General features: G+C 44.4%; 1 protein-coding gene across 14 annotated transcripts in view; it reads left to right on the forward strand.

The window, feature by feature from the left end:
• The window catches only part of HSPG2 (heparan sulfate proteoglycan 2), a 332003-nt gene that overhangs the window by 48944 nt on the left and 268456 nt on the right, over positions 1 to 14603 (forward strand). The window lies entirely within an intron of this gene.

A 14603-nucleotide genomic window follows, 5' to 3' on the forward strand; every position in this document is an offset into this window, starting at 1 on the left:
TTACAAGCAGAGAAGCCTGCTTGCAGGATTTAGTCTTAATTTGGTCTGTGGAATAGCTTCTGTCACCTAATATGGCCCTTGCAAACTTTTGTTAAACACAGAGCCGAAGGGTTTGAATTGGTCCTCAAGTCGTCTCTTATCTTTGTTGACATCATACAGAATAACTGGATACACACATGCATCTAAGGAATTGTGGCATTTCCAGGTTGGATTGTTTGGGAAGTTAGTGGTAGAAATATTTGTCGCTGTTGATGTCGTAGGTCAGGGCTTCTTAACAAGTGGCGCCCACAGCCCCAAGGGACGCAGAGAAAGATCTTCAGGACTGAGGCAATTAATTGAAACATTCTAGACAGAGTAAAAGCAGTTCTTAGAACTGTTATTGGCAATTTTACGTAACAGTCGTTAGTGACTAATAGTGACATATGTAACCGTCGGTAATCACTAAGTAGACACATCTAGGAAGGAGTGTGAGGGTCTCATTGATCAGTTGTATGGGAACCACAAATGTTAAAGAACTCCTGCCCTAGTTGTAAGGATTTAAACCCCCCCTTTTATTTATGAAGCTATATTAGGCTTTTTTATCGCCAGACGCAACAGTATTAGCTCCGAATTTGACCACTTAACTCCATTCTACCAAAAAATTACATTGGCTTCCTGTTGAGGGAAGAGTTCTCTTCAAGTTTGGATGCCTCGTCTACAAAGCCCTACCTGGCCCTACCGCCTAACTACCTGACTGCTCAGTTCACATTCTCATCGCCAAGCTGTTCCGCATGTTCCCGATCTTTTTTTTTTTTTTTACCTTCCCTTCAGTCCAAGGCTATACTCTGAAAAGATTCATTAACCGACTCTTTATCATACCAAGCCACTTCCAGGGATCCCGAACTGGGCCCAGTGGTTAGAATATCAACCTCATATCTATGCATTTTAGAAAGCTATTAAAAACCCATTTGTTCTCAAAATTCTTGTCATCTCTCCAAAGCGGCATATTGATGTGAAACTCGTTGATGCCAATGTTCTATCTATCGTTGCTCACTGACAATGGTCAGCCCATCTCTTTTGTAAACCTCATAGAACCAAAAGGCTTTTGCGGTATATAAATAAAAATTGATGTTATGTAATACCGCCATAGCCAGTGATTTAAAAAAAAAAAAAAAAGAAGCCTAACAGCTCCGTCAAGGGGTGGGGGGAGGTAATTTTTTGTAGTTGACGTCTGGAAGCTATGAATGTCAATAAAGATGCACATTAAAACACTGAAAACATAAAGCCTTGACTAGAACCTGGTTGGAGTACAGCTAAAGCTGCGTAGTGGAGCAGTGATCGGAAAATTTCAACGTCAGCCTCTACACATTGAAATCTCCCTGCCATACTTCCAACTAGAGAGTTGCGCGGGGACAGAAATCCCACCCATCCCCGCCAGGATCCTCTCCGTCCCCACCAGAATCCTCTCCGTCCCCGTCGGGATCCTCTCCGTCCCCACCAGAATCCTCTCCGTCCCCGCCAGGATCCTCTCCGTCCCCGTCGGGATCCTCTCCGTCCCCGCCCGTCCCCACAAAGAATTACCTCCATCCCCGCCCGTCCCCATAAAAAGCAGCAACGACTTCTGACAGGATCATCAATTCCACAGTTTCTTTTGTGTTTGCGCTGCTGTTTTCCTTGTGGAATCTCTTTGGTGGAACCCCTTTTTTTGTTTTCTGTTCAGGTAATTAATTTACAAACCCCCTCTTTTACTAAGGCTGACGTGTCCATTATATTATATAGACGAACCCTGATTCCAAAGCCTTCCATCCCCGTGGGCCAGAGGGGGGTCCCTGTGGGAGTCCCGTGGGTTAGGGGAGATTCCTGCGATCCACGTTCCCGTGCAGACCTTTACTTCCAACACCATATGTGAAGGTGATGCTTGAATAAGGTATAGTGCTGCTGTCTCTGTGATTGGGCTTCCCCCCCACCCCCCAACCCCGCTAACTTTTCTGCAGACTTGTGAACCTCTGTTATTAAATCCCTACCGGTCTCTCCCCTCCCCCCCTCCGCTGAATATTTGAGGGGCTGATAAGGTTTTAATCCCCTGCTGTCTGGTTTCTTGCTGTCCTGCTGCTTTTTCTTTTTTGAAGGGGTCCTGACAGATTCCAGGCTGCTGATATGGGGAGAAGGGGGATTTGGAAATAAGTGCCAGTAATTTGCTTTTTGTTGCTGAGGTTTTTAAGTTCTTGCACTCTTGTCATCACTTATTATCGCATGCAAGTTTCAAACAGGCCGGGGAAGATTTCCTTTGTTACTTTGAGGGCAGCGTGTTGCGGATGAAGAGTATATGCCGTATACAAGATAGCGATGTGCGTTAACACGTATAACTCGCAAAACAAAGACCGTACAACGACAAAGCTGCAGCAAAGTGAAGTTTTCACCAAAAGCTTGAGAAAACAAATGAACGCAGCCGTGCATAAAGTATTTGTGTTTACATGAAGAGCATGTGGTCTTCCTTCTTTATCGCTACATTTTTGGGATGATTCTTCTGCCTTCCTTCTCCCAAAATAGCTGATGGATTTTTTTTGTTCCCTGTTCTTGCCATCTCTCCTTTTCTTCAGGTCTTTATTTCTCTAGTATCCTGTTTCCAACAGTGGCCAACCCAGGTCCCAAGTACCTGGCAGAAACCCAAAGAGCAGCAACATTCCAGAGCTGAGATTGTGATGTCATAATGCCTCATTCCACCAATGCCTAAGAGCCAACTTCAGCAGTGATGTCACAATGGCTTGACTGTCCTATACTTGGCTCACATAAGAACATAAGAGTTGCCATACTGGGACAGACTAAAGGTCCATCAAGCCCAGAATCCTGTTTCCAACAGTGGCCAACCCGGGTCCCAAGTACCTGGCAGAAACTGAAAGAGTGGCAACATTCCAGAGCTCAGATTTTGATGTCATAATGCCTCATTCCACCAATAAGAGCCAACCTCAGCAGTGATGTCACAATGGCTTAATTGACCTATACTCAGCTCACATAAGAATTGCCATAATAGGACAGACCGAAGGTCCATCAAGCCCAGAATCCTGTTTCCAACAGTGGCCAACCCAGGTGCCAAGTACCTGGCAGAAACCCAAAGAGTGGCAACATTCCAGAGCTGAGCTTGTGATGTCATAATGCCTAAGAGCCAACCTCACCAGTGATGTCACAATGGCTTGACTGTCCTATACTTGGCTCACATAAGAGCTGCCATACTGGGACAGACCGAAGGTCCATCAAGCCCAAAATCCTGTTTCCAACAGTGGCCAACCCAGGTCCCAAGTACCCAGCTAGATCCCAAGTAACAAAACAGATTTTATGCTGCTTATTTTAGGAATAAGCGGTGAATTTCCCCAAACCATCTCAAGGAAATTAACATGCAGTAGAGGACTTGTTATAAACCATAGGGTTAGATGCTCAAACCTGCTTGGGCACCAACCTTTCAGAAGGTGGCTAAAAAAAAGAAACGGAAATTTGAATCCAGCTAGAACGTGGATCATCTTTCCCTTCCACGCTGCTTTATTTCTGCTATTATCGAGTGCTTGGGCTATAGATCGGATAGAATCTGCCAGCAGCTGTGTTCAGACCTGCTTATTGTCTTTTTCGGGCTGGACATCTCTTTACATTTCAAAGGCATCCTACCCTACGAGCCTGCGTTTGAGCAGAAACTTTTCCCAGAATATCTCGGTCATGAGAGCAGCTAAAGTATAGATTTCCGCTAAAGATCCTGAATACTATGATTTTTTTTTTCTTTAAGATAATGGGTGGGGGGCAGTAGGACATTTTCCTCTTCCTCTCTATCTGCAATGAGGAAGGGCAAAGGTTCCCAGTTAGTGACTAAAGGTTCTGGGGTGACAACCTGGTGTGATTATGGCAGAAAATCACCAGTTTATGAAGGGAAACAAAGGCTTTTACTCAGCTTGGATACAATAATAGTTTGGTCTCTTGTGGCCTATCTGGACTGCCATCTCTTCTTTTTAGCTTGGCAGTGTCACAAGATTGCCACTAGAGGTCATGGCAACTGTTTTGAGAGCAGCGCTTGCATGGGCAGGAGTGGCTGGGGGGGGGGGGGGTCTCTACAGATGGGCAAGGGGAAGACAACTGCTGTTTGGAGGGGAGGGAGAGAGATAAAAAGGACAAAGCACAAATTTTTGGCTTCCACCGAAAACATACGGTCTGTTTTGGTTGAAACCACCGAAACCGGGCAGAAAAAGGATTTGGGGCTGGTTTTGGTGCCGAAACCAAAAACAGAATTTGGTTGGCCTCTAGATGAGAGCATGATAGTTGTAGCCCAGGGCAGCAGATTACAGATGAGAGGTCACAACGAGCACAGAACCTCGCCCCCTCCCCCTCCCCCGGTACAACAGACATCTGTAAGAAAAGGAAAAGAAATACCAGACATGGTTGGTCGTCGTGTAACTGGCTATGAAGTTCTTTTCCTAATTGTGCATGTGGGGGTTTTAATATATTTCTTTAAAAAAATTTTTTTTGTATTTTCAAAATAAAAATCTGCATTTTGGACTGACTTCCATTCTTTTGTTTGAATTCTTGCCACAGTCATCTCATGCACCTTGTGGCCTGAAAGGTTTATTTGGGGAAAGCAGTCTTGTTAGCAAAAAAGTCCATCTTGTTGTATTGGCTGGAGAATGCTGGCGACCTGGTGGACACAAATGATAACTTTGCTTTCTATGGAGTGCCTGGACACAGTGGTGCAGTAAAGGGGGGGGGGGAGGTCCACCCCAGGTGCTGTCTTGGTGGAGGCACCAGCACCTCTACCCCCAAGTCACTCTTGCATCCACTCTACCCCCAAATCTTCGTCAACACGAGCAACTTCTCTGGCCCGCTTCTCCTGCTGGCCTGGCTCCCCTCTGAAATCACTTCCTTGTCGCGGGAGCCAGGAAGTGACATCAGAGGGAAAGCCAACGTCAGCGTGAGTAGCAGGCCGGAGAAGCTCTTGCGCTTGTGAAGCTCACAAGCTATCTATCTAACGTACCTGGGGCAATAGAGGATTGAGTGACTTGCCCAGGGTCACAAACACAACATGCTGAGGCTGTAGCAGTAGCCACTAGGCCACTCCTTGCCTCTTGTGGCTCCAGTCCACGCAAGTAATTCCATGCCTGGTCGGAGTACAGCTAAGAACTGTAGGTGCATATCACGAGTTGCATTTGGAGCAGAACTTGGTAAAATCCCGATGCTTAAATGGTTTTATCAGCCCTGACTCCGCTTGGTACTTAACTTAACCCTGCCTCTGGAAAAGATACCGGATCTTGCTCTCCCAGGCATCCTCTCCAGTTGATGTGAAGCCTTGCAAATGTGCATCTGTGGGAACAATTTGAGGAAGCGGGTTTTGACTGTTTGGCTGTGTAAAGACTGGGAAGAGGGGCAGTGTCTGAGCTGATTTGAAGTAACGTTGCAGGATTTTGCTTTTTTAATAGCTGCCATTGTCTCATTTTGTGAAGGGCTTGTAGGATCATGCAGTTTCTTGGCTGCCTGTGGTTTCTCTGTTCTGTGCTATTAGTTTTTCTCTGTTTCATCGTTAATAAGAGAAGAGAGAAACTTTTCGTTTTCTGAAGAGTAATTGTCTGTTTTGAGGTGGTGAACAGACTAGGCCAACAGATCATGTTGATTTTCTCACATGCCCTGCAAAAAAAAAAAGGATTTAAAATGATCTGAAAACATCTTCCACCTTGTTAAAGGAGTAAGGATGCCAAAGCTTGGGATTGTCTTCAGAGCGAAATATGAAATAAGCATATCAAGGATAAACTAAGTTAATATCTAACAAGGATATGCTTTTTGAGGCCCTTGTACATAAGAATATAAGAATTGCCATACTAGGAATAGAGGTCTGCACGGGAACGGGGATCCCGCGGGAATCCCCCCTAACCCACGGGACTCCCATTGGGGACCCTCCTCTGGCCAACGGGACTTCCATGGGGATGGAAGGCTTTGGAAGCAGGGTCCGTCCATATAATATAATGGACACGTCGGCCTTAGTAAAAGAGGGGGTTTATAAGTGAACCTGAACAGAAAACAAAAAAAGGGTTCCACCAAAGAGATTCCACAAGGAAAACAGCAAAAGAAACTGTGGAATTGATGATCCTGTCAGAAGTAATTGCTGCTTTTTATGGGGACGGGCGGGGATGGAGGTAATTCCTTGCGGGGACGGGTAAAGACGGAGAGGATCCTGGCGGGGACGGGCGGGTATGGGTGGGATTTCTGTCCCCGCGCAATTCTCTAACTAGGGACAGACCCGAAGGTTCATCAAGCCCAGCTTCCTGTTTCCAACAGTGGCCAACCCAGGTCCCAAGTACCTGGCAGAAACCCAAATAGTAGCAACATTCCAGAGCTGAAATTGTGATGTCATAATGCCTCATTCCACCAATGCCTCAGAGCCAACCTCATCAGTGATGTCACAATGCCTATGAGCCCACTATCAACGCCAGACTGCGCCCCTTCTACCTTGCTTCTAGAACAGGTTGCCGGAATCAATATGTCGAGCTCCGTCTCAGATTCTGCTCAAATCCAGGCTAAAGCCCACTTGTTCGATGCTGCCTTCAACTCGTAGCACACGCCGTAGTATTAAACTCCCCTGCCTCTATCTCTTATATGTACTAACAACTATGGTACAGCACTGCTCATGCCCTGTAACGTTTTATAAATGCTCAGAAGTATTATCCTGAGCCCGCTGGGACAGACAGAGGAAAACGATTGAATAAACCATTCTGACTTCCTCTGAGAAAACAGTATAGAAAATTGAATCAATAAATAGTGTGAAAAGTTTCAGCCTCTGATAACCAGAGCTGGTATTGTGATGTCATAATACCTCATTCCACCGATAAGAGCCAACCTCTTCAGTGATGTCACAATGGCTTGATTGTCCTAAACTTGGCTCACTTTTACCACATTTTGATTTCTAGTGGTTAAAGCTACAGCCTCAGCACCCTGAGGTTGTGGGTTCAAACCCGCGCTGCTCCTTTCGACCCTGGGCAAGTCACTTAATCCCCCCCCATTGCCCCAGATAGATAGATTGTGATCTTGCTGGGACAGACAGGGAAAAAATGCTGGAGTACCTCAATAAATTCATGTAAACCATTTTGAGCTCCCCTGGGAGAACGGTATAGAAAATTGAATGAATAAATAGTAGGAGGGGAAAGGCGGGAAACGGCAATAGGCTGAGTATCCTGTGATCACCTTTATTCAAACCTTCTTCCTTACGATTAAACTCTGGCGATACCTTGAAGACTGAATTTTCATCCAGAATCCTTGGGTTCGTTTTGGAGTCTACTGTCTCTTTGACTAATCAAATTACGAATGCATTGAAAAAATGCTCCTTTAGTTTACGGATGTTGAGGGAGGGTAGGCCGTTTTTCCCATCGGCATCGTTTTGTCGTATTGGTCCAGGCTATTACATTAGCTCATCTGGATTATGCAAACTCTCTTTAAGTAAGTGTAATTTAAAGAGATTGCAGCTTCTTCAGGACACGGCTGCCAAATTAATTTTCCGTAAGAGTAGATCCACTCCATTAGTGCAGGCACTGCATTGGCTCCCAGTATACTGGAGGGTTCAATTTAAGTTTGCCGTTGTGGTATTCAAAATTTTATCTGGGATATTTTCCCCATTACTTACTCTTTCTTTTAATTCCCAACAACCCCTTTCTTCTATCTAGAGGAACACAGATTTAAATTAGTATTCCCTTCCAATAGGGGTAGTCAAACTTTAGGCAGGCTTTCCCACTCTATGACAATAATAATAATAACTTTATTCTTCTATACCGCTACAATCTTGCGACTTCTAGGCGGTTTACAGTCAAGAGAGCTGGACGTTCAGCGAGTTACAATATGCAGATAGTCAGAGGAAATACAGAGTACAGAAACTTTAAGAAAGCGAAAAAATAAAATATACAGTTTGCTAAGAAATTTCCGAGAGGACCTGTTTGAGAGAGGTCGCGAATTACAAAAAATACAGCGAAAATTACAATATACAGTTTAAGAATTTTTCAGGGGGGACATATTAGAAGACATGTCCCGGATTGCAAAATACGGTTTGATTAGGATTTCAGAGGGGGTATTTTGGGAACGAGAAAAGAAAGAAGTGTTCGGTGAAGATTCTGTTTAGGTGATATATCTGTCGAATAAGGCCGTTTTTATGAGTTTTCTAAAAGCGTTGTAGGTCAGTCTAGCTTTATTAATGTAGTTGTCTAGCCAGTGTTGTTGTTTGTTTGCTTGGTACGCAAAAGTTCTATCCAGAAAGATTTTGTATTTACAATTGGTAATGCTTGGGTATGCAAAAAGATAGCGGTTTCTGGTTTGTCTTATAGGGCTGTAGAATGTGAAGTGAGATAGCAAGTACGTAGGAGCTAGTCCCCAAACTAGTTTGAAACATATGCAGGAGAACTCGACTCACAGCCAGTGCAGTAGTTTGTAGTAGGGGGTGACATGGTCGCTCTTTTTTAGTCCAAATATCAAGCGGATCGCTGTGTTCTGAATAATTCTGTTTCCTCACTGTTTTTTTGGGGTATACCCATATAAACGATGTTGCGGTAGTCCAGAGTAGAAAGCACTAGTGATTGCACTAGTAATCTGAACGATAATGGGTCAAAGTATTTTTTTTAGCTGAAGCTCCATAATGCTTATGATCTAATAAAGATGTACAGTCAAGACAATCATCCCGGTAAAGCTAGCCTAGAGGATCTGAACTGCTACCTGTATCTGAATGAAATTGGAAGGTAGTTTAGGAGAATCAGAATTGCTAGAGTTTTCAGAATTACGCCTAAGAGTATACATTTTACAGGAAGTTCAGAGGGATTCTGACTGTTGACTAAGTTCGAAAGATTGCTACTTCAACTGTTTAATATATTAGAACTTACCCTCTAAATTAACAGACAACAGGACAAGTGGGGGCTTTGGGTGTGTCTCAGGGTGCTTAGGACAGGCGTAGGCAATTCCGGTCCTCGAGAGCCGGAGCCAGGTTAGTTTTTCAGGATATCCACAATAAATATGCATGAGATAGATTTGCATCTCAAGGAGGCAGTGCATGCAAATCCATCTCATAGAAGAAGATGAAGAAACATAGAAGATGACGGCAGAAAAGGGCCATAGCCCATCAAGTCTGCCCACTCCAATGACCTATCCCTCCTTGATTATAACCCCCTAGAGATCCCACATGTGTATCCCATTTCCTCTTAAAATCCAGCACATTGCTGGCCTCAATTACCTGACGCGGAAGATCATTCCAATGATCAACCACCCGTTCGGTGAAGAAATACTTCCTGGTGTCGCCATGAAATTTCCCACCCCTGATTTTCAGCGGATGCCCTCTTGTGGTCGAGGGACCTTTAAGAAAGAAAATATCATCCTCCATGATATATTTAAACGTCTCAATCATGTCTCCTCTCTCTCTCTACGTTCCTCGAGTGAGTACAGCTGCAATTTATTCAGCCTTTCCTCATACGGGAGATCTTTGAGTCCCAAGACCATCCTGATGACCATTCGTTGAACCGACTCAACTCTCAGCACATCTTTTTGGTAATGTGGCCTCCAGAATTGTACACAATATTCCAGATGAGGCCTCAGCATGGATCTCTACAACGGCATTATAATTTCGGGCTTCTGGCTGATAAAACTTCTACGGATACAACCCATCATTTGTCTTGCCTTCGATGAAGCCTTCTCCACTTGATTGGCAGTTTTCATGTCTTCGCTAATGATCACCCCCAAATCACGTTCTGCCTTCGTCCTAGCTAAGTGTGTAAGTTCTGCACGGATTCCTTACATTTTTTAGCATTGAAGCTTAGCTGCCAAGTCGGGGACCAATGTTCCATACATATTCATTGTGGATATCTTGAAAACCTGACCTGACCTGAAAACCTGACCTGGCTCCGGCTCTCGAGGACCGGAATTGCCTACCCCTGGCTTAGGGTGAGGGGGGTTACGAGTTAAATACATTCTCGAAAAGGTGGGCTTTTATTCTGGATCTGAATAGCTCTTGAGAGGGAGAATGATGCGAGGAAGCAGCAGTGAAATGTACAAGGTGGTGAGAAGGGCTGGGAATCCAGAGACTGCATCAGTGAAGACTTGGCTGATGTAAAAATTGGAGCCCGAAGGGGCTAAGTCTTGTACTCAGTGGTGGGAACTCCCTGTGGTGGAGAGAGCTGGCATCCTGGCTGTTGATTGTTTGAGCTGAGCGTGTGTGGGTGTGTGCCTCAGCCTTCCAGCTATCTGGCACGGTACCCAACGCTGCGCTGCAGTGTCTGGCTATGATTTGAATGATCTGGCTTGGGTCTGGGTAATTCCATGTTCTCTGGAGGCAGCAGGTTTTAGCAGCCGATCTGCCAGTGCAAACACTTTGAATTCGATCCTTTATATTTGCATACAGCAATGGGCCATATATTACCATCAAATCCCTTGTTTAGTTGGCGTGAACGAAGCAAGACTATTTCTGTTTGTCTTTTTCCTGTTGAGAGATAGTGTTTATTTAATTTTACAAGAGGGATTTTTAAAATAAAAGTCTAATATGGTTTCCTCTGGCCTCCCAATGTATTCAGGAAACATCCCAGAGAAGAGACACCCAAGCTAGGCAAATCTTACCCTGCTTCAATGCTGCAAATCTCAGATTTCTCAAAATCCACTCGAGGGGGGGTAAATTTTCAGAGGTTTAGGAATTTGCTAATGTGCATTAAAGGCAATGTTATTTGAATGCGCGGCTGTTAAATCAGTTTGGGATGTGGTTTGGCAGTGAATGCAAGATCCATTTGGGTTTCACACTGTGTTAACTATTGCGTTCAGCTGCTTTGCCACATTTAGTTTGGAAATATAAAGCCTATGGGCTTAGCTATTTAACATATTTTATCAGAAGGGGGGGTCCAGTATTTGTTTATTCATAAATATGAAGAGGTGGCCGCCATCAGATGGAATAATGTTCATTATACACAGAGGGTTTGGGCTCTTTTGGATAACTTTTGTAATTTACATACTGTATAATGAGGGTTACCAGATTTTCCTTTAGTAAAATTCAGGCCGCCGCGCGGCAGTTCCCTCTAAGCTGAGCAGGTGTCCTCCAGCTGCATTGCTACCACTAGGGGGTGGAATATTTTCAGTCGCTAAGGACAGGTATGTTCCCTGGAGTCCTGCAGAACTTGCCTGTCCCTCACAATTGAAAAATGTGACAGTAAAACAGCACCCTCTATTGGTGAGACTGTGGGTGGAGGACTCCTGCTCATACTCCCATCCCCCGCTGCCTGCTCTCGTTGGGCAGGAGGGCATCTGTGCGTGCGCCTATGCCTTCCTGCCTGACTTGATTTCGAGGAAGCTTTTCAAAACCCGGAAAAAGGAGGACATGTCCGGACGTCAGGGAACCCTATCTATAAATAATATCATTTTCAATTTTTATCTTGAGTTCCCAATTTGCCTTTGTTATACTTTTGTCTTAGGGGGGGGGGGATGTTATTAGGTGATTCCATAATATTTGTATTGTTTAAAGTCAATAAAATACATATTTGAAAGAGAAAAGCAGCAATGTGAGCATATGCAAACCAGTTTACAGACATTAGCCAGCTTCAGAATGGTCTTAACTCGCACTGCAGCTACTTATCATTTCCTATAGCGCTGTACGTTAAACTTTCAAGAGACGGTCCCTGCTCCGTAGAGCTTACAGATTAACCAAGCAGACAGGATGAGTAGGGGGTTAGGTAGTTAACGTAAGAAGATAAGAATAGCATTAATGGGTCAGACCAAGGGTCCATCAAGCCCAGTAGCCCGTTCTCCCGGAGGCCAATCCAGGTCACTAGCACCTGGCTAAAACCCAAGGTGTAGCACTATTCCATGCTACCTGTACAGGGCAAGCAGTGGCTTCCCCCATGTCTTTCTCAAACAGGCGTGGGTGCTTTACTAGCGAGTGGGAGTTAAGAGTTGAAAGCTCTGCTAATTTCTTTAATTTAATTATTCATTCAAGAAATAAGGAGCAAAAACCCTGCAGGTAGTAATTACCTGATCAGCCCAGTAGAACTTCATAACAGACACATGAATGACAGAAACGTAACCACACCTCACTGCAACTGAAGTATGCATGCATGTTCCTGTCTGCCTCATTTGCATATCATTAACATCAGCCTCTCAATCTGTATACCGAGGTCCTCAAAATAGTACCTGGCGGGCCACATGTGGTCCCGGGCCACGAGTTTGAGACCACTGGTCCAGAGGAAGGCTACTAAAATGGTGTGTGGTCTTCGTGATAAAGCGTATGGGGACAGACTTAAAGATCTCAATCTGTATACTTTGAAGGAAAGGCGGGAGAGGGGAGATATGATAGAAGTGTTTAAATACCTACATGGCCTAAATGCACATGAGTCGAGTCTCTTTCATTTGAAAGGAAACTCTGGAATGAGAGGGCATAGGATGAAGTTAAAAGGTGACAGGCTCAGGAGCAACCTAAGGAAATACTTTTTTACAGAAAGGGTGGTAGATGTTTGGAACAGTGTCCTGGAGGAAGTGGTAGAGACAGAGACTGTCTGATTTCAAGAAAGCCTTGACCTGACACCGTAAAAGTTGTGCAATTCTGACAAAGGTAGGTCCACAGATTTCCCATCTGGAAAATTCGGACCCCTAGACACCCTCCCCCCCTGTCACGCTCCCAATCGAATAAGCTAGATTAAAATTATGTGCCTTTTTGGGGTATTTGCGGGCTGGCTTTGCCCCTAACCCCCGCCAGTATGGAGGGAGAAGTGTACTGGTCCTGACTGCTTACGTGCTCCCCCACTTCCTTGTGTACGGCTGCATCTTCTCTCTTAAGTCCAGCGTGAGGGAAATGTTCTTCAGTATGTTGGTTCTCTCTGTTTATTATTTGGGATTTTGGCTCTTTTTTTTTTTTTTCATGCTGAGATTTGTGAAGTGTGGAGAGCTGACCTTATAAAGTCATCTTTGCTGCAGCAGGAGCTGGTTTTAAGGAAGACCATTTAGGCAGAGTCTGGAGATTAGCTAGCGGGCGATAAGAGAGTGCAAACACACCAGCTACCTTGCCCTGCCTTTTCCTTGCACTAAATTCATATCTTAACCTGTCTTGGGGTCACACTTGCACTTCACAGAGAAGTAATTGTATTTTTTTCATTTGATATACCGCTTGTACACGGGTATTAAGTGGTTTCCAAAACGAAATACATTTGGCACTTTGAACATCACTCTCTGTCCCAAATAGGCTCATAATCTAAATTTAAGCGCCTAAGAGAAAAAGATAAAAATAGAAAGAAGATGCGAAGGAAGAAGGAGCCCCAGAGAGATATAGAGAAGCAGGAAAGGGAAGCAGAGCGGTTACGTTGTTGAGTAAAAGATAGAATAGTAAAACTAACATAAGAACATAAGACTAGCCTTACTGGGTCAGACCAAAGGTCCATCAAGCCCAGTGGCCCATTCTCACGGTGGCCAATCCAGGTCACTAGTACCTGGCCAAAACCCAAAGAGTAGCAACATTCCAGAATCTCAGAATAGCAAGATTCCGGAACCCCAAAGAGTGGCAACATTCCAGAATCTCAGAGTAGCAAGATTCCGGAACCCCAAAGAGTGGCAACATTCCAGAATCTCAGAGTAGCAAGATTCGGGAACCCCAAAGAGTGGCAACATTCCAGAATCTCAGAGTAGCAAGATTCCGGAACCCCAAAGAGTGGCAACATTCCAGAATCTCAGAGTAGCAAGATTCCGGAACCCCAAAGAGTGGCAACATTCTTTGCGGAATTCCCAGAGTACCAACATTCCATGCTACCAATCCAGGGCAAGCCGTGGCTTCCCCCATGTCTTTCTTAATTAAAGATTATGGACTTTTCCTCCAGGAACTTATCCAGCTAAGCTATCCGCTCCTACCAGAACCTCTGGCAACGCGTTCCAGAGCTTAACTTACCATATCGGGCAGGAGAAAAGAAATAGAAATAGAAAAAATAAATTAAAATAAGACAAACCCAGCAAAATGGAAACGAAATAAGGCCTGAATAGTTGGAGGGAGAAATTGCAGTTAGTGGTAGACGCTTGTTTGTGGATTTTGGAGAGTATCTCATAGAGTTCCAAAGTGTTGATGAAATAGAATTGATTTCAATAGTTTTCAGAAGGAGAAGTAGGATGTTTCCTCATGGAAGTCATGAGGCATGGCATTCCCAGTGTTAGGACCTGCATATGAGAGAGCTCTCTTTCTTGTTGTTTTTAGTTTTATTAATCTTGGTCCAGGGACTTCAAATCGATCGTCATATGCTGATCTCAGAGTTCCATTAGGTTGATATCTGGCCAGTTTCTTGTACAGATCGTCAGGAAGCTAAAGATGCCAGGTTTTGAAGACTAGACAAAGTAGCTTGAATTCAATCGGTTTAGTTATTGGCAGCCAGTGCAGATCAAATAGAATCGACGGTTATTTTATGCCACAACCCGGAAAACCATCTAGTCGGTGGTTGCTCCCACTCTATGAAATACCCTCCCCTTAGCGTTAAGACTGGAAACCAACTCTAATCATTTTAAAACTAGCCTTAAATCCTTTATCTTTAAGGATGCGTTTGAGATAAATGGACCACCTATGTCTTCCCTTTTTCCATATCGTTCTTTCCATTACCTTTTTTTCCTCTTGTGCCGTGTCTTGA

The sequence above is a fragment of the Geotrypetes seraphini genome, chromosome 15 (genome assembly GCF_902459505.1).
Source record: "Geotrypetes seraphini chromosome 15, aGeoSer1.1, whole genome shotgun sequence".
NCBI classification, from domain to species: domain Eukaryota; kingdom Metazoa; phylum Chordata; class Amphibia; order Gymnophiona; family Dermophiidae; genus Geotrypetes; species Geotrypetes seraphini.